We start from the raw sequence: 19,930 nt of genomic DNA on the forward strand, positions 1-19,930 counted from the left end.
TGCAAAACATGTCGAATATGTATAATATGATCAGATTCATTGCGGCTGTAGATTAATATGTCATCAAAATACACAACCACAAACTTGCCAATAAAATCACGCAAAACATGGTTCATCGTCTCATGAAAGTGCTAGGTGCATTAGTCAAACCAAAAGGCATTACTAACCACTCATATAAACCAAATTTTGTTTTAAAGGCGGTTTTCCACTCATCCCCTTCTTTCATCCTAATTTGATGATAACCACTACGCAAATCAATTTTAGTGAAAACAGCAGCACCACTCAATTCATCTAGCATATCCTCTAAACGGGGAATAGGATGACGATATCGAATAGTAATGTTGTTTATCGCTCTACAATCTACGCACATACGCCATGTACCATCTTTCTTAGGAACAAGAATAACAGAACAACACAAGGACTAAGGCTTATGCGGATATAACCTTTGTCGAGTAGCGCTTGTACTTTCTTACGTATCTCCTTTGTCTCTTCGGGATTCGTTCTATATGGCGCCCTATTGGGCAGCGATGCTCACGAGGATCAAGTCAATTTGATGCTCAATACCTCGCAATGGTGGAAGTCCTGCGGGTACCTCTTCCGGAACACGTCATCAATTCTGCAAAACATTAGAAACACCAAGAGGAAGAGGGGTCATGTCGTTAGAAACCAAAACCGTACCCTTGTACATGAGCACAATAGGCATGGTGTAGGATCCTCACAAAATTCTCTCATGTCTTGTTTGGTGGCTAATGAGACTAAGGAATTCACTCTCTCACTTTTCGTTATATCACTCACGGCATTACAATTCTCTCGCCTATCTATGGATGCATCCTCCAAGTTTACTTCAATCTTCTGACGAGACTCATTGACAATTTGCTGTGGTGACATAGGCTGTAAGTTAATTTTCTTGCCCTTGAACTCCAAGTGATATGTATTGGCGCGGCCATTGTGTTGCACAGAACGGTCATAGAGCCATGGCCGGCCCAACAGTAGATGACAAACCGTCATAGGAACCACATCAAAGTCAATGGAATCCTTATACGGTCCAATCTCAAAATCAACACGCACCATGTGGCTCACCTTCATCTCACCATTATTGCTCAACCACTGAATATAATATGGATGCGGGTGCGGTAGATACTTCAGTTTCAACTTGGCACATAACTCTTTGCTTGCTAAATTGCGACAACTTCCGCCATCAATAATAACCTTGCAAGCTTTATCAGGACCAACAAGTGCCTTTGTTTGGAACAAATTGCAGCTACTGCGTAGATGCACTAGGCTGCACATTGAGAACACGCTGTGAAACAACTATAGTTTGAGCCTCTGAAGGATAAGCATCAAAACTATCATTGTCATAATCATCATCTTCCGGAGCATCCGGATCAGCATCGTCTCCAGTTTCATATTCATTGTCATCATTAATGATCATAACTTTGCGGTTAGGACAATCCTTCTTGAAGTGACCCTTGCCACCACATGTATGACAAAGCATATCACGGTTGCGCGCTGTAGACATACTAGAACCAGTTCCACTTGCTGCAGGGACGGGCTTCTTTGTGTGAGACACATTGGAGACCGGCTTGCTAGACGAAGAAGGAACATCCGTGGGACGCGTAGATGGCGCCGTGGAGGGTGGCGGTCTAGGCGTGTAGCGCCCTGCGCCTGTAGCACGGCCCCTCGTTGCGCTTCTTCAGCCAATCGGGACTCGGCTTCTCTTGCATGATGTAGCAACTCATTCATTGTAGCATATTTGTGATGACGCACAATGCCTTTGATATTAAACTTGAGCCCATTGAGAAAACGCTGCAGTTGTCATCTCCAAAGACTCACGGACACGGAGCACGCTGCATAAGCATCTCCATCTCCATATAATAAGCATCAACTGTCATAACACCTTGCTTCAATTGGGTCAACTTATCAAACACAGAACGCAAGTAATTGGTAGGAACAAAACGAGCTCTCATCGCCGCCTTCATAGTACGCCAAGTGATAATAGGCAGCTCACCATCTTCTTCTCGATCCTGAACAAGAGCATCCCACCAACGCAATGCGTAGCCATCAAATTCAGAGGAAGCAAGTTTGATCTTCCTATCTTCAGTATAATCAGGATGTAAACGCCATAATCTCTCAATCTTCAGCTCCCATGTAAGATATTCTTCAACATCAGTACCTCCTTCAAATCTGGGAATTGAGAACTTGGGCTTACCCAAACCATCGTCTTGTTGCTGAGGAACACGGCGGGCTCCAATGTCAACAAAACCGCGATTGACTCCACGTGGAAGACCACGACCAACACCACGTCCCATGCCTTGAGCAGCAGCATCCGCATTGTCACCATTGACACTGCCATCTTCATCAAGCGGTTGTTGTGGTTGTTGTTGTACCATAGTACGGATATCCTGGACAGCTTGAGTCAAAGTATTCATAGATGCTTGAAGAGTCGTCATCGATGTTTGAACGGTGTTAATAGCCGTAGTAGCCTCATCGACCTTCAAGTTGACACCCTGAATTTCAGTATCAAATGTATCCGTATTAACACGAAGTTGACGTGTGAGGTGATCACGCAGAGCCTCATATTCACGCCAAGTAACTGGTGTATCGTCGGGCTTTTTCTGCATCACATCAAACTCAGAAGAAGACATGATTAGTAGGTTAGTGCACTAAACAAAAATCTTTGGTGGTACTCTCACAACTCACTCAAAACTGATAAGAAAGGTGAATCTTACCGCTCCAAAGTGAATTAGTATTGCTTACCAACTTGGATTGACGGACTAGTACACGGATGTAGCGAAGCGAATATCAAGGGTATAAGAACAATCACACGACTAAGCAGGATGTATGTGGGGCTGTAGGTAGGCTACGTATTTGCACCAATAACAAGCTCTAGCGCTGACCGTAGACAACCACAAGATACTCACACAAGGCGATAAAATGGGGCAATGCAACTATATGTTGGAAAAGGTTGCAATGCACAAGAGAGACGCTAGCAAAGCTCAACGAGACAGGCACAAGATTGCTCAACTACAGGTGCAGTAAAGAAAACTTAGGCCTTCACTTGAATTCAACTAGCACGACACTTTTTTTTTTGGATTTTTCTTTTTATAACACACGCAGCTATGTAGCTCTTTTTGCTTCTTTTCTATTTTCTCTTTTTTTTTTCTGACTCAACTCCTTGATAACACGGCCAACAAGATATGCAAAGCACCAAAACCCTAATGAGCAGCCTGCCGAGCGGTAAAACTAGTCTCTTCTGGGGAAGTTCCTAGTCACTTTATATCGATAGGCTGTGTCTATGGTTGGGAACAAGCACACTGTACGCTATGTGGACTCGGAGTAACAAAAAGCGACACACTATGATAAGCTAACACAAGATGATAGAGTAAACTCAAACCCTAAAATACTAGATGAAAGATAAAGTTACGCAAAAACAACTACGAAAAGCAACTAAAACTCGAAATTAGTGCAAGCTATGGCTATGGCAAACCCTAACCCTAATATTTTTTTGGCTTTTTCTGTATAGGAAAACACTCACAACTCAACTATGGGTTGGATTGTGGATGGCTTACCGAGGAAAACTGGAAATCTGATACCAAGATGATAAGGGGTTGCCCGATCTTCTCAGTAAGCGACGGGTGGTGATGAACACGTGATGGTAGCAGCGGATGAAATCGATGATGATGAGGAGGATAACTTGTATGACGCCGACGAAGTCTCTCGATTGATTCCTGATGCCAATGCAACAGCTCTCAACCCTGCAAGATATTCGCAACTCCACACACTTGCGCACGTAGCCGCCGACCACGAAGCGGTAGATTGCAATCTTCTAATCCCAATGGAACAGCAGATCACACAAACTTTCAGTAGCATAAAACTCCAGATCGCAACGAATTGGAGAGTTGGGGAACAATAGTTTTGCTTAGCAAACAACTATGAACTAGGGTTTATCTTAAACGTGGTCTAAAGCAGCTAGGGGGTCGTCCAAGGCACTTATATAGGCGTCCGGGACGAGTTCTGGTCGAAAAGATACAAGAATAACCGACCCAGAATAGATCTGGTCGAGACAGACTCGGACTGGTCCGGTCTGGGATCCGGTCGACCGGGCTGGGGACCGGCCGGTCCGGTTGGTGGTCCGGTCAACCGGGCTGTGGACCGGGCTGTCCGGTCAGTGGTTCGGTCAACCGGGCTGTGGACCGGAAAACTGCGAGGTTTCCGGTTTCCGTCCGGTACGAGGGGCTTCCTCCGGTTGGCGTCCGGTTGGCGGCCGGTTGACCGGGCCAGGGACCGGGCTGGCCGGTCCGGGGGCCGGTCTGACCGGGTTCTGGACCGGCCTGGACTTCCTCTTCTCCTCTCGCGCATGCCTCCCGCTCCTCCCTCGCGCGTCCATGAGATATCTTTGATGCAGCCCCACCCAAGGTCGACACTACATCAAGACCGACAAGCCCTCCTCGTGGTCCAATGACACGAGCTCGAGCCCAAGCACTACGCCAAGAGGTGAATTCGCTCCTCTCTACCTATGACTTTGACACCCCCTTGGATGGCTTGCTACTTCATGCGAATACCCTATGTTCAATCAGGTACATCGACCAAGACACAAGCCATGGAGACCAAGACGTTGGAGAGAGAGCTGGAAACGATGAAGATGGAGCTACAGCGCCCAGGCCGGAACTTCCGCCCCCCAGGACCGGAACTTCCGGCCAGATTCCTCCAAGATGCCCCCAAGATGCCCTCCAGCGCGCAGGAAACAGCATCGGACCGGAACTTCCGCCCCGAGGGACCGGAACTTCCGCCCGGTCGGAACTTCCGCCCAAGTTCCGCCCAAGTTCCGAAAGTCCGTCAAATCGCCCCTGGATGTTACTGCAAGGAAATGGGCTAATTTCGGAACTTGGCCGGAACTTGGCCGGAACTTCCGGCTCGGCCGGAACTTCCGGCCCCCAGGACCGGAACTTCCGCCCCTGACCGGAACTTCCGCCCCTGACCGGAACTTCCGCCCAAGATGACCGGAACTTCCGCCACCGCGAACTTCAGCACAACAAAGACTTTTTCAAAGATGTATCCTAACTCTTCGCCCCCTACCTATAAATAGCCTAGTTGGCTCAGATCTGACATTAGACTTGATTTGAAAGAAAACCTGAGCTTAGCTCACCCTTGTGGGAACCCTACCTAGATCTATGATCTTGTATCCCCACCCGGGCTCCTTATCAACTCGTGAAGATCTCTTTGGCGACTTCTACCGATTGTTTGATCTTTTGCTTGCACTTCTACCTTATTGTGTTGTGTGTGTGTGTTGTATCCCCGCGTTTCCCCCACGTGTTCATCGCGTTCATCCACCTACCCCCACGTATCCCTTCAAATCCGTGAAGATCGGGCACATCCCTGGGCTTAGCCTTTATCATATGGTATCAAGAGCTCCTTGGTTGCCACGGATTTGACCCCCACACCCACCAATTCCACCAATTTCGCCCAAAAAAATTTCCAAAATTTTTTCCCAAAAAATAGCCCCAAATTGGCCTTGGTTGGATCTCGCGATTTGTTGAGTTTTTGGTGGTTTTGGTCCAATAGAAACTTGTCTTTGGTGTTGATCTACAATTCCCCCACCTTCCCACCGCTCTTAGTGCCAAATTTTCCACGAATTCGAAGATTTTCGGCCCGGATTTCCGCCCAAATCGAAGAACAGCCCGCAGATCTGATTGCGACCGGAAGTTCCGCCCCGAAGGACCGGAAGTTCCGCCCGGGGACCGGAAGTTCCGCCCCTCAGGACCGGAAGTTCCGCCTGGCCGAAATTTTGACAGCTTTCTTCGTTTTTCATTTTGGCACTAACCCCTTGTGTTTGGACTTCGCTGTGTGTGCCATTTCAGCTACCACTAAGCTTCCGCAATATCAACTACGACGACGGCACCCCGAGGATCCAAGCGGTTCATTTGACACCTTCCACCATAGCAAGTTCATCATCGTCGGCCACCGTCATCAAGTGGTATAACTTGCCCCCTAACTTGTAGCCTTAGCTTCCTTTGCGTACCTTTCCTATCGAGAGTGGCTTTCTAGTGTTGCGAAGCATTGCGCAAGCGTCCCGACCGTGAGGGTGTGCGTGTGTTGAGCAAAGCTACGAAGCAAGCTCGTGCGAAAAGATAGGCAAAAGAAGTGTGACATACTTACATAGATAGTGAGAAAAAGAAAGCTTCTAAGCATACAAAAAAAAAGAGAAAAAGAAAAAGAAAAAGAGTGTGAGTGACACCTATACACAAAAGAGTCCAAAGCTTATAAGCAAAAGAGAGAAAAGAGAAGAGAGGCGTCTTGCGCAAATCTTGTTGCTTCTCAATTTTGCAACCAAGCCACGGTCTCTCTTGCGTTAGCGTGACACCGAGCTAGTAGTCTTCGTTAGGACCAATTTTGTTCGTGCTCATTTTCCGTCGCGCTAACCCCATTTTGTCCCACGCGTGTGTTCCACCTTGTGTATGCCTTTTGCGATCACCGCCTTTGACTCGTGACTTTTGGATCTTACCCACTTTTGACAATAGACTTTTCGTTTGGTTCTTCCATTTGGCTTTCCACATCCATACCTAACACCATATAGAGTTTTGTTTTGTGTGTGTGCATACATATCGGTTGTTCCTCGACTTGAAACACCTTTTCGATTTTGGTTTGCAAGTTTTGACACTTTTGGTAGTCTTTCCTAACCACCCACCACATAGTTCTTGTTTTAGTTGTAACCATGTCTAGTGGAGAAGGGAACCAACTACCGATGACGCGTCACCAACATTGGATAGCTACTCAAGCCGTCCACGCCAAGCTCAATCAATTTGAAGCCATGCTCAAGGATACCAACATCCGCTATGAAGAAAGAGCTCAAGTGCAAAGGATTGACCTCAACAATCAAGTTCAAGAACTCAATGAGAAGATTGAAACTCAAGGCAATGAGTTGAAGGCAACACTCGCCATACAAGGTCAAGAAACAAGAGAAATGAAGACGGCGTTGGACAACATCCTCCATACACTCAACCGTCAAGAAGATAGAAGACACCATTCAAGGTCTTCGCGCTCTCATAGCTCAAGGTCACGAGCTCCTACATCGTCGCATCATGATTCCAATCAAGACCCACGCCACCATAATGTGGATGCTCAAGTGCTTCAACAACAAGCTCAAGAAGCGGAGCAAGCACGACTTCGACTTGTCCAAGAACGTCTACGCCTTGAAGAAGAACGCCTTCAACAAGAACATCTCCATGCTCAATTCCAAGAGGAACAACAACGTCTTCGTCATGATCAAGATCTCCTTCATGCACGTGAGCAAGAAAGGCTCCGCCAAGAGCAAGAGGCACGTCAACATCAAGGGCAACCTCGCCCATCTCAAGTGGCCAATGCTCAAAGGCACCACCATAATGCCGAACAAGAAGTGAACCAAGACCGCCGCATCATCAATGTTGATCAACCTCCTCGTGATAGGGCACCACGCCGTCAAGGTCAAGACAACCGTCGTCATCATGATGATCGCCCTCATGGTAGAAGTACACCTCATCAAGCACGAGATGTTGAGATGGAAGAAGACTCAAATCATCACCAAGCATCAAGTGAAGAAAGTGTGAGGCCTCATCAACGCCACAACAATGATGATCAAGATGAAGGTCATGGAAGACCACCTCCTCCTCAACAACAAAGAAACAACAATGAAGATGCTCAAGGTCGACAACCTCAACCTCAACAACGTGAAGCTCATGGTGAAGAAAGACCACCTCCTAGACGCAATGACCGCAATGAGGAAGAAATCTTTGGGAAGCTAAAATTCACCATGCCCAAGTTCCAAGGAGAGGAAGATCCCGACGCATACTTGTCTTGGGTCCTCAAGGTTGATAAGATATTCCGCATCCATAACTTCTCCGAAGCAAAGAAAGTTGCCATGGCATCACTTGAGTTTGAAGGATATGCAAATGTTTGGTGGGAAGAGGTAACAAGAAGCGTGAGAAGGAAGACTTAGCACCCATTGACACATGGGAAGAAATGCAAGAAGTCATGCACACCCGCTTTGTACCAACTCACCACAAGCGTGACCTCTTCAACAAGCTCACTCAACTCAAGCAAAGCTACAAGTCCGTTGAGGAATATTACAAGGAGATGCACATGACCATGATGAGTGCAAATGTGGATGAGCGAGAAGAGCAAACTATGGCAAGATTCTTGAATGGCTTGAACATCCCCGTCAAGAGGATAGTGGAATTCTTGCCTTACAAAAACATGGTTGAGTTACTCCACCAAGCAACAAGGGCCGAGCGCCAAGTGCGAGAAGACCTAGCAAGTGCAAAGACAAAGACCTTCTTCGCCGCAAGAAATGCTATGAATGCCTCCTCAAGCATCAAGAACACAAGTACACTTGCCTCCAAGGATCCTCCAAAACAAGCAAGAAGTGCCATCAAGACAACAAGCTTCAAGCCGGAGCAATCAACCATGTCCTCCAAAGCTTCCACCGGATCTAGTAACATCACTTGCTTCAAGTGTGGTGCTCAAGGACATAAATCCTTTGAATGCAAGAACACAAGAGTTATGATCACTCGAGATGATGGAGATGTGGAGTACTTGAGTGAAGGTGAATATGAAGCCTTGGTACAAGCCGCAACCTCTCATGAAGAAGATGACTTGGAAGACCAAGAGCAAGTCCTATGTGTGCATGATGCAAGCCCTTCTCTTGTGGTGACCAAAGTGTTGACAACCCATGCACTTCCAAATGAAGACCAAAGGTGCAATATCTTCCAAACAAGAGCCGGAATCAATGGCAAGTCAATAAAGGTTATCATCGATGGAGGGAGTTGCCACAATCTTGCAAGCACCGAACTATGCACCAAGCTCAACCTCCCGCTCCGGAAACACCCCCATCCCTACCATGTGCAATGGCTAAGCGACAATGGAAATGTGAAGATCCAACACACCGTCACGATATCATTCAAGATTGGCGCTTATGAAGACACCATTTATTGTGACGTCGTGCCTATGACGGTGTGCCACATGTTACTTGGTCGCCCTTGGCAATATGACAAGAAAGCCAACCATGATGGCTACACAAATGCCTATAGCTTCAAGGTCAACGACAAGACCTACATCCTACGCCCAATGACTCCTAGCCAAGTAATTGCGGACAATGCAAAGGCTTTAGCGAGGGCTAAGGAAGCCACTATCACTAGTGAGTTGAGAGGTGAGAGAGTGATCCACCAAAAAGAGAGTGAGCGCCACAAACCATATGTGAGTGAGATGAAAAGTGTCCTCCTAGCTACCAAGAGTGAGATGAGAGAAGTGCACCACAACCCATCCACCACCCTACACTACGTGCTCATTTGCAAGGGACCCTCGGCGGAGACTAACGACTTAACCAACATTCCTTCGCCTTTGTTGTCTCTTTTGAAGGAGTTCCAAGACGTCTTCCCCGACGAGCTACCTCATGGACTACCAAACCGCATCGACCTCATACCCGGCGCTCCCCTTCCAAACCGAGCCGCCTACCGCACCAACCCCGAAGACACAAAGGAGATTCAACGCCAAATACAAGACCTCCTCGCCAAAGGGTACGTTCGAGAAAGCCTTAGCCCTTGCGCCGTTCCCGTGATTCTTGTGCCTAAACCGGATGAGACGCAACGGATGTGTATGGATTGTCGCCCCATCAATGCCATTACCGTCCGTTATCGCCATCCCATTCCGCGTTTAGACGACATGCTTGATGAATTGAGTGGTGCCACCATTTTCTCTAAGATTGATTTGCGTAGTGGCTACCACCAAATTCGCATGGCAATTGGTGATGAATGGAAGACGGCATTCAAGACCAAGCTTGGTCTATATGAATGGCTTGTCATGCCATTTGGTCTTTCTAATGCTCCTTCGACTTTCATGCGTCTTATGAATCACATTTTGAGACCACTCATTGGCAAGAGCGTGGTTGTTTACTTTGATGACATTCTTGTCTATAGCAAAAATCTCGAGGACCATGTTCACCATGTGAGAGAAGTCTTATGCATACTACGCCACGAGAAGCTCTATGCCAACCTCCCAAAATGCACCTTTGCTCAAAACAAATTGGTTTTTCTTGGTTTTGTGGTTTCCGCCAACGGGATTGAAGTTGATTCTTCCAAAGTTGAGGCCATCCACAATTGGCCCACTCCCACAAATGTTGGTCAAGTTCGAAGCTTCCATGGACTCGCCGGATTTTACCGCCGCTTTGTGAAAGATTTTAGCACCATCGCTTGCCCTTTAAACGAGCTTACAAAAAAGAATGTTCCGTTTGTTTGGGGCAAAACACAACAAAAAGCTTTTGATGAATTGAAAAAGAGACTCACCGAGGCACCACTACTTGTTCTTCCCGATTTTGCTAAAACATTTGAGATAGAATGTGACGCAAGTGGCCTTGGAATTGGTGGTGTCCTCATGCAAAATGGAAAACCCGTGGCATATTATAGTGAGAAGTTGGACGGCGCACGCCTCAACTATCCTATTTATGACAAGGAACTTTACGCTTTGGTTCGTGTTCTTGAAGTTTGGCAACATTATCTTTGGCCAAGAGAGTTCATTATTCACTCCGATCATGAATCTTTGAAGTATTTGAAAAGCCAACACACTTTGAACAAAAGACATGCAAAATGGGTTGAGTTCATTGAGTCCTTTCCATATGTAATCAAATACAAGAAGGGCAAGGACAATGTCGTTGCGGATGCCTTTTCCCGCAAGCTCACCCTTTTACTCACTCGTTTGGATTTCCATGTGTTGGGTCTTGATGAAATCACAGAACAATATGCCTCCGATACTTTCTTTGGCCCAATTTTTGCAAAGTGTTCCATTGAAAAGGGCATCGATGATTTCTATTTGCACCAAGGATTCTTGTTTAAGGGCAACAAACTTTGTGTCCCAATGTCCTCGCTTCGCCTTTTGCTCTTACAAGAATCGCATGGTGGTGGTCTCATGGGTCACTTTGGACGTGACAAGACACTTTCTATGCTCTCCACCCATTACTATTGGCCACGAATGAAGCGTGATGTGGAGCGCCTATGCAACCGTTGCACGACATGTTTACAAGCTAAGTCCACCTCCAACTCTTATGGTCTTTATACACCGTTGCCTATTCCCTATGCTCCTTGGTCCGATATAAGCATGGACTTTGTACTAGGATTACCTCGAACTAAATATGGTCATGATTCCATCTTTGTGGTAGTGGATAGATTCTCAAAAATGGCTCATTTTATACCATGCTCCCGAACGGATGATGCTTCACACATTGCCTCCTTGTTTTTTAGGGAAATTGTGAGACTCCACGGTGTACCAAGAAGCATTGTCTCCGACCGAGATGTCAAGTTCATGAGCTATCTTTGGAAGACACTAATGGCCAAGTTCAACGTCAAGCTTTTGTTCTCATCATCCTCGCACCCCCAAACCGATGGGCAAACCGAAGTGGTGAACCGAAGCCTCTCCACGCTACTACGAGTCATTGTCAAGAAGAATTTGAAAGCATGGGAAGATTGCATCCCACATGCGGAGTTTGCCTACAACCGCGCCAAGCACTCTACAACATCGAGAAGCCCATTCATGGTCGTCTATGGGTTTGAACCACCTACGGCGATCGACCTTCTTCCTCTTCCGCTACATGAGCAAGTGAACATGGACATCGACAAGCGAGCACAATACATGAAGAAACTCCATGAAGACACAAGGGCAACGATCGAGCAACAAGTTCTCCGTCAAGCCACAAGACTAAACTTGAAGAAAAAGGCACGGATCTTCAATGAAGGCGACCTAGTGTGGATACACCTTCGCAAGGACCGCTTCCCTCAAGAAAGAAACTCCAAGCTCAAGCCCCGAGGTGATGGTCCCTTCAAGGTCCTCAAGCGCATCAACGACAACGCCTACGTCGTCGACATACCAACATCCAAGTACTTGGTGAGCAACACGTTCAATGTGTCCGACCTATCACCATACCATGGAGATGAGGAGAACATCGAGTCGAGGACGACTCTTTCCCAAGGGGGGGAGATGATGCAGCCCCACCCAAGGTCGACACTACATCAAGACCGACAAGCCCTCCTCGTGGTCCAATGACACGAGCTCGAGCCCAAGCACTACGCCAAGAGGTGAATTCGCTCCTCTCTACCTATGACTTTGACACCCCCTTGGATGGCTTGCTACTTCATGCGAATACCCTATGTTCAATCAGGTACATCGACCAAGACACAAGCCATGGAGACCAAGACGTTGGAGAGAGAGCTGGAAACGATGAAGATGGAGCTACAGCGCCCAGGCCGGAACTTCCGCCCCCCAGGACCGGAACTTCCGGCCAGATTCCTCCAAGATGCCCCCAAGATGCCCTCCAGCGCGCAGGAAAAAGCATCGGACCGGAACTTCCGCCCCGAGGGACCGGAACTTCCGCCCGGTCGGAACTTCCGCCCAAGTTCCGCCCAAGTTCCGAAAGTCCGTCAAATCGCCCCTGGATGTTACTGCAAGGAAATGGGCTAATTTCGGAACTTGGCCGGAACTTGGCCGGAACTTCCGGCTCGGCCGGAACTTCCGGCCCCCAGGACCGGAACTTCCGCCCCTGACCGGAACTTCCGCCCAAGATGACCGGAACTTCCGCCACCGCGAACTTCAGCACAACAGCACTTTTCAGCATGTAACTTAACTCTTCGCCCCCTACCTATAAATAGCCTAGTTGGCTCAGATCTGACATTAGACTTGATTTGAAAGAAAACCTGAGCTTAGCTCACCCTTGTGGGAACCCTACCTAGATCTATGATCTTGTATCCCCACCCGGGCTCCTTATCAACTCGTGAAGATCTCTTTGGCGACTTCTACCGATTGTTTGATCTTTTGCTTGCACTTCTACCTTATTTGGTCTTTTGCTTGCACTTCTATCAAGCCTTCCGGTCTTTTCGCCCTTCTAGATCTCCCGAGCTTTGATTTGTCGATCTCTTTGCGGGACTTCTACCGGAAGGTCTTTTCCTGCAATCTCTATCGAGTTGGTGTTTCGAGCCAACGAGGGAAAACTCGAATTGTGTGCGTGTGTGTGTTGTATCCCCGCGTTTCCCCCACGTGTTCATCGCGTTCATCCACCTACCCCCACGTATCCCTTCAAATCCGTGAAGATCGGGCACATCCCTGGGCTTAGCCTTTATCAATCTTCATGTCCAGCTCCATGTCCAGCTTCACGTCCATCTTGACGTCCGTCTTCATGTCCAGCCGCTCCTCTCCTCCTCGTGCGATGCTCGTCTCTTCTTGATACCTGATGATACACAAATAATAGGACTTAGGCAGTATAAAGTTCTCATCAATCAAAGTATCGTTTAGAAACAAGTTCACCTGTTGTTTAAGTAGCTTCGCACGAGCCCTTGTAATTGGTCCAATCCGAACTTCATTGGACTTGAGCTTCACAGCAGGTTCATCTTCATTTGTCAATGACAGAGGTAGTGGTGAAGTAGGGATGTCCTCATCACAAGAGGAGTAGAGGTTAATGTGTTAGAAATCAAAGCGTCCTCACTCAACTCATGTGGTGTGGCACTCTTAGGTGTTTGAAGTAGGATTTGCACTCGGCTTTATCTTGGGTGGTCATATTGGCTTCAAGAGCTTCTAGCTCGGCAAAGTAGGCTCTCATCTCGGCCTTTTCTTGTGGGGTCATTTTGGGTGGCTCTCACTAGGAAGGGTGTATGTATGTGGTGGAAGGAAAACTACCAAAAGGTCAAAACTCGCAAACCAAAATCGAGAAAATGGTTCAAGTTAGAGAATAACCGATATGTACTCACACACACACTCAAAGCACACGCAAAAGGCTAAGAACTCTATATGGTGGTAGGTGAGGAAGTGGATAGCAAACGAAAAGAACCAAAGAAAATGTCTATTGTCAAATGTGGGTAAGATCCAAAGTCAAATGTCAAAAGCGGTGATCTATGTCAAGGAAACACGAAAACACACACAAGGAAGAAAAATGGGGTTAGCGCGACCAAGGAAGTGAGCAAGTAACAAAGATGGTCCTAACGAAGACTATTAGCTCGGTGTCGCGCCAACACAAGAGAGACCGTAGCTTGGTTGCATATGAGAGAAGCAACTAGATTTGCACAAATGCCACTCTTCTCTTTTCTCTCTTAGTGCTCACAAGCTTTGCACTCCTTTGTATCGGTGGACACACACTCTTTTTGTATTTCCTTTTCCTTTTTTTTTGTATGCTTAGAAGCTTTCTTTGTCTCTATATATATGTCACACTCTTTCTTCTTTTGTGTATCTTTCTCACCGAGCTTGCTTCGGAGCTTTGCTCAACACAACGCACACACACCCTCTCACGGTCGTGACACTTGTGCAATGCTTCGCAACACTCGAAAATCCACTCTCAATGGGATAGGTACACAAAGAAAGAAACGGGGCTACAAGGGGAGGCAAGTTATACCTATTGATGTTAGGTGGTGTCAAGCACATGAACTTGCGATGGCGAAGTGGTGGTGTCGATGACCATGGTGAAGTTGCACCGGAATCCGGGGTGCCAACGGTGTCGTCGCGGTGTTGATGTAGGCGCGGAAGCGAAATAGACAACCGATGCACTCCAAATCGGAAGCCGAGCAAAATATGTCAATGCCCGAAAAGTTGGGTCAAAACGAGCGGTCAAAAGTTGGGCTCCAAAAATCGTCAAAAATTAGACGTGGACTATGTGGGGTAGTTGGAGGATGTTGTTAAAGTTTGGAGTCAAACGGGCTTCGGAAAGTTGTCAAGATTTGGGGCAAAAAGATGGGCCGGAATTGGGCGAAAACTGAACAGCAAGTGTATGTGGAAATATACAGGGGCGGCAGTGCCGGTATGTTCCCAGCGGCAGTGCCGTGGTGCTGTGGCCGGTAGTGCCGGTCAGATCGGCCCGGCAGTGCCGGTTCAGAAATTTCTTGCGCGAGTGGAAATCAGAGTAGACAGGGCGCGCGTGGTGATGCTGCTTGCTGTGCGCGAGTGAATCGACTTGGAGGCCGGCGGGTTGACCAAGCGGAGCAGGGGGTGGACTTGGCGTTGAGGCTGGAGGCGGCCTGGCCGGGGATTGGAGCTGGGGGCGGCGCGGCGTTTGCTGTGGCGGCGGCAGGCGGCCCAAGGCGCGCGCGCGTGGTGCGGGTGTAGCAGCGGAGCAAGGGCCAGGCGGCGGCGGCTGGTGGCTTGGCGCAGCGAGCAAAGCGGGGCGGTGGTGGTTGGCGCGGAGCTTCTGCGCGTGGTAGGGGCGGTCGGCCAAGGCGTGCTGCGCGTGCTGGGCCAGGTGCGGGCCGGTGGGTGGCGTGCGGAGGTGGTGGGCGGCCGGGAGCAGCATGAGCGGAGGAAGAAAGAGGCCAGCGGCAGTGCCGCGAGGGATGGGCCGGCAGTGCCGGTCGGCCGGCAGTGCCGGTGTGGTCTGGCCGGCACTGCCGGTGGAGCACGAACAGGACGAACTGGACGAACACGGGGCGGAAAATTGAGCAGAAAATCGTCGATTCTGGGCGAAATACAAGGAATTTGACGATGAAATTTGGAGGAGATGTAGATCAGCCACTAAGACACCAGATCTGTGGACCAAAACCACAAAAAACTCAACAAATCCAGAGATCCAAATTCAAGCTATTTTTTGGGGAAAAAATTTTGGGGAAATTTTTGGGCGAAATTGGTGGAATCGGAGGGTCAAATCCGTGGCAACCTTTGCTCAGATACCATATGATGCGGGCTAAGCCCGAGGGTGTGCCCAATCTTCACGGTTTGACCCGGGTGAGTGTGATTGCGGAGGGGGATTCGCGGGGAAGTGGATGAACGCGAAGAACTCGATACAAACACACGCACACAACACAATCGGTTATCCCCGTTGGCCCGAAACACCAACTTGATAGAAGTTGCAGGAAAAGACCTTTCGGTAGAAGTCCCGCAACAAGATCGACAAATCGAAGATCCTATGAATCTAGAAGGGTGAAAAGACCAAACTCAATAGAAGTGCAAGCAAAAGACCAAATAGGTAGAAGTGCAAGCAAAAGACTAAGATTGGTAGAAGTCACCAAAGAGATACAATAGGATTCGATAAGGAGCCCGGGTGGTACAATAGGAATTAACCTAAGGTGGGGGTTTCCCAAATCCACAAAGGGATAATAGAGGCACAAGCCAATTCATCTAAACATCATCTCTCCCTCATGAAGGTGGGGGTGGAGGTCTATTTATAGTGAACCACTAAGGAGGGGTAGTTTGGGGAAACTAAAATACAAGCACAGCCATACATGGGGCAACTTAGGGTTAGGTTTGGAACTGGTCACGACCTCGGCGGCAGTGCCGGCGTGGGGAGGGCGACGGTGGCCCGACGGCAGTGCCGGCCTGTGTAGGGCGGCAGTGCCGGCCCTGGAGCTTCCAGCTCCTCTTCCTCCTTCTCTTCCAAGCTTCCGTGACATCGACCTTGCGTCCTCGGGTCTCCATGGCATCCTCTCTTCTCTCCGTACTTGTCGTCGAGTTCCTATCATCAAGATATGTCGGAGTATGAAGTAGTATATCGTCCCAAATAGGAGATTCGAGGCACGCGTAAAGGAGAAGATTCACCTTAGCGTGCCGTCTTGGCGATGAAGCACATGATGCGATGATCACTATAAACACGGGAAAGGTATGGAACTCACACACGGGATAAGCGGGGTTAGTGCGAGCAAGGAATGAGCGGAAAAGTGTATGAAGCCCGAAAGCAAGGGTGGCTCGGTGTCACACTAACACAAGGAGAGGCAAAGCTTTGGTTGCAAATGATGAGACAACACGATTCACACGCGGCCTCTCTTCTCTTTTCTCTCTTTTGCTTAAAAGCTTTTTCCTCTTTTTGTATTTGGTGGTACTTACACTCTTTGTGTATATGTATGTATGATGGCACTCGCACACTTTTGCTCTATGGTGCACTTGCACTCTTTTTGTGTTTTGGCGGTTTTTTCTCGCACTATGTTAGTGTTAGCTCGCTTTTGCTATCTTGCCATACGAGTTTTGCTTAGAAGCTTGACTCCACACTACACACACACCTCACAATCGGGGCCACGTGCAGTGTCTCGCAACACTAGATAAGCAATGCTCGATAGGATAGATCGCAAAAGAAGAGGGGTTACAAGGTGTAATGCAAGTTATACCTAAGATGTTAGGCGGTGGTGAACACACAACTTGCGATGATGGCGGTGGTGTAAAGAGTACGTTTGCAAGTCGGGGTGCCGAGAGTGTCTTCGCTTGCGTCGTCGCTGCGGGTTAGTGTTACACAAAGGCACTCAAACCAGAACTAGCAAACACAAAGGTAAAATTGTGGTCGAAAATGGAGCTGGCGGGCTTGGCTTGCTCTTGGCGGCAGTGCCGGCCTAGATGTGGCGGCAGTGCCGGCCTGGGCGGCAGTGCCGGCACAGACGAGCGGCAGTCTGCGGTCCCTGATGAACAGCTCGAACTGTTCTTCGCGATTTGCGGACCAAATTCGACCAAATTGACCAAAATCGATGGAATTGAAGTCTAGGAAGTGGGGGAAATAGTAGATCAAGCACCTCAACACCAAATCCATGGACCAAAACCACTCAAAACGCAACCAAATAGTAGATCCATCCAAAGGCAAATTAGGGCTATTTTTTGGGGATTTTTGGGGAAAATTTTTTAGAGACGAAATTGGGTGGGTGGGGGGTCAAATTCGCGGAAACCAAAGGCTGCTGATACCATATAATGAGGTCTAAGACCCCGTGTGTGGCCCGATCTCGCGAATGACCCAAGAATCAAAGGGGGAAAGAGAGGGAGAGGCGGAAGAACACGAAGAACGCGAAGAACACAACGCACACCAACCCGATACAATCGATACTTACCCTCGTGGCTCGATGGACCACGCCAATAGAATCACCACGGGAGAGACTCGAGGTAGAATCCCGGAGTGAGAGATCGGTGTTGAGGATGGAGGTAGGTGAGGGAGAGAGAGTGGGCTACACTAGAATCTCACTCACATAGATCCAATCATCCAACATGGGGTGTGATACGGGGTGGCCTATGGACACCGCCGCCTCAAGACCGACAAGCCCTCCTCGTGGTCCAATGACACGAGCTCGAGCCCAAGCACTACGCCAAGAGGTGAATTCGCTCCTCTCTACCTATGACTTTGACACCCCCTTGGATGGCTTGCTACTTCATGCAAATACCCTATGTTCAATCAGGTACATCGGACAAGACACAAGCCATGGAGACCAAGACGTTGGAGAGAGAGCTGGAAACGATGAAGATGGAGCTACAGCGCCCAGGCCGGAACTTCCGCCCCCCAGGACCGGAACTTCCGCCCAGATTCCTCCAGAATGCCCCCAAGATGCCCTCCAGCGCGCAGGAAAAAGCATCGGACCGGAACTTCCGCCCCGAGGGACCGGAACTTCCGCCCGGTCGGAACTTCCGCCCAAGTTCCGCCTAAGTTCCGAAAGTCCGTCAAAACGCCCCTGGATGTTACTGCAAGGAAACGGGCTAATTTCGGAACTTGGCCGGAACTTGGCCGGAACTTCCGGCCTGGCCGGAACTTCCGGCCCCCAGGACCGGAACTTCCGCCCCTGACCGGAACTTCCGCCCAAGATGACCGGAACTTCCGCCACCGCGAACTTCAGCACATCAGCACTTTTCAGCATGTAACTTAACCCTTCGCCCCCTACCTATAAATAGCCTAGTTGGCTCAGATCTAAGATTAGACTTGATTTGAAAGAAAACCTGAGCTTAGCTCACCCTTGTGGGAACCCTACCTAGATCTACGATCTTGTATCCCCACCCGGGCTCCTTATCAACTCGTGAAGATCTCTTTGGCGACTTCTACCGATTGTTTGATCTTTTGCTTGCACTTCTACCTTATTTGGTCTTTTGCTTGCACTTCTATCAAGCCTTCCGGTCTTTTCGCCCTTCTAGATCTCCCGAGCTTTGATTTGTCGATCTCTTTGCGGGACTTCTACCGGAAGGTCTTTTCCTGCAATCTCTATCGAGTTGGTGTTTCGAGCCAACGAGGGAAAACTCGAATTGTGTGCGTGTGTGTGTTGTATCCCCGCGTTTCCCCCACGTGTTCATCGCGTTCATCCACCTACCCCCACGTATCCCTTCAAATCCGTGAAGATCGGGCACATCCCTGGGCTTAGCCCTTATCATATGGTATCAAGAGCTCCTTGGTTGCCACGGATTTGACCCCCACACCCACCAATTCCACCAATTTCGCCCAAAAAATTTTCCAAAAAATTTTCCCAAAAAATAGCCCCAAATTGGCCTTGGTTCGATCTCGCGATTTGTTTAGTTTTTGGTGGTTTTGCTCCAATAGAAACTTGTCTCTGGTGTTGATCTACAATTCCCCCACCTTCCCACAGCTTCTAGTGCCAAATTTTCCGCGAATTCGAAGATTTTCGGCCCGGATTTCCGCCCAAATCGAAGAACAGCCCGCAGATCTGATTGCGACAGGAAGTTCCGCCCCGGAGGACCGGAAGTTCCGCCCGGGACCGGAAGTTCCGCCCCTCAGGACCGGAAGTTCCGCCTGGCCGAATTTTTGACAGCATTCTTCGTTTTTTTGTTTTGGCACTAACCCCTTGTGTTTGGACTTCGTTGTGTGTGCCATTTCAGCTACCACAAGCTTCCGCAACATCAACTACGACGACGGCACCCCGAGGATCCAAGCGGTTCATTTGACACCTTCCACCATAGCAAGTTCAACATCGTCGGCCACCGTCATCAAGTGGTATAACTTGCCCCCTAACTTGTAGCCTTAGCTTCCTTTGCGTACCTTTCCTATCGAGAGTGGCTTTCTAGTGTTGCGAAGCATTGCGCAAGCGTCCCGACCGTGAGGGTGTGCGTGTGTTGAGCAAAGCTACGAAGCAAGCTCGTGTGAAAAGATAGGCAAAAGAAGTGTGACATACTTACATAGATAGTGAGAAAAGAAAGCTTCTAAGCATACAAAAAAAAGGAGAAAAAGAAAAAGAAAAAGAGTGTGAGTGACACC

This window comes from Lolium perenne, chromosome 5, assembly GCF_019359855.2.
Source record: "Lolium perenne isolate Kyuss_39 chromosome 5, Kyuss_2.0, whole genome shotgun sequence".
Classification (NCBI taxonomy): domain Eukaryota; kingdom Viridiplantae; phylum Streptophyta; class Magnoliopsida; order Poales; family Poaceae; genus Lolium; species Lolium perenne.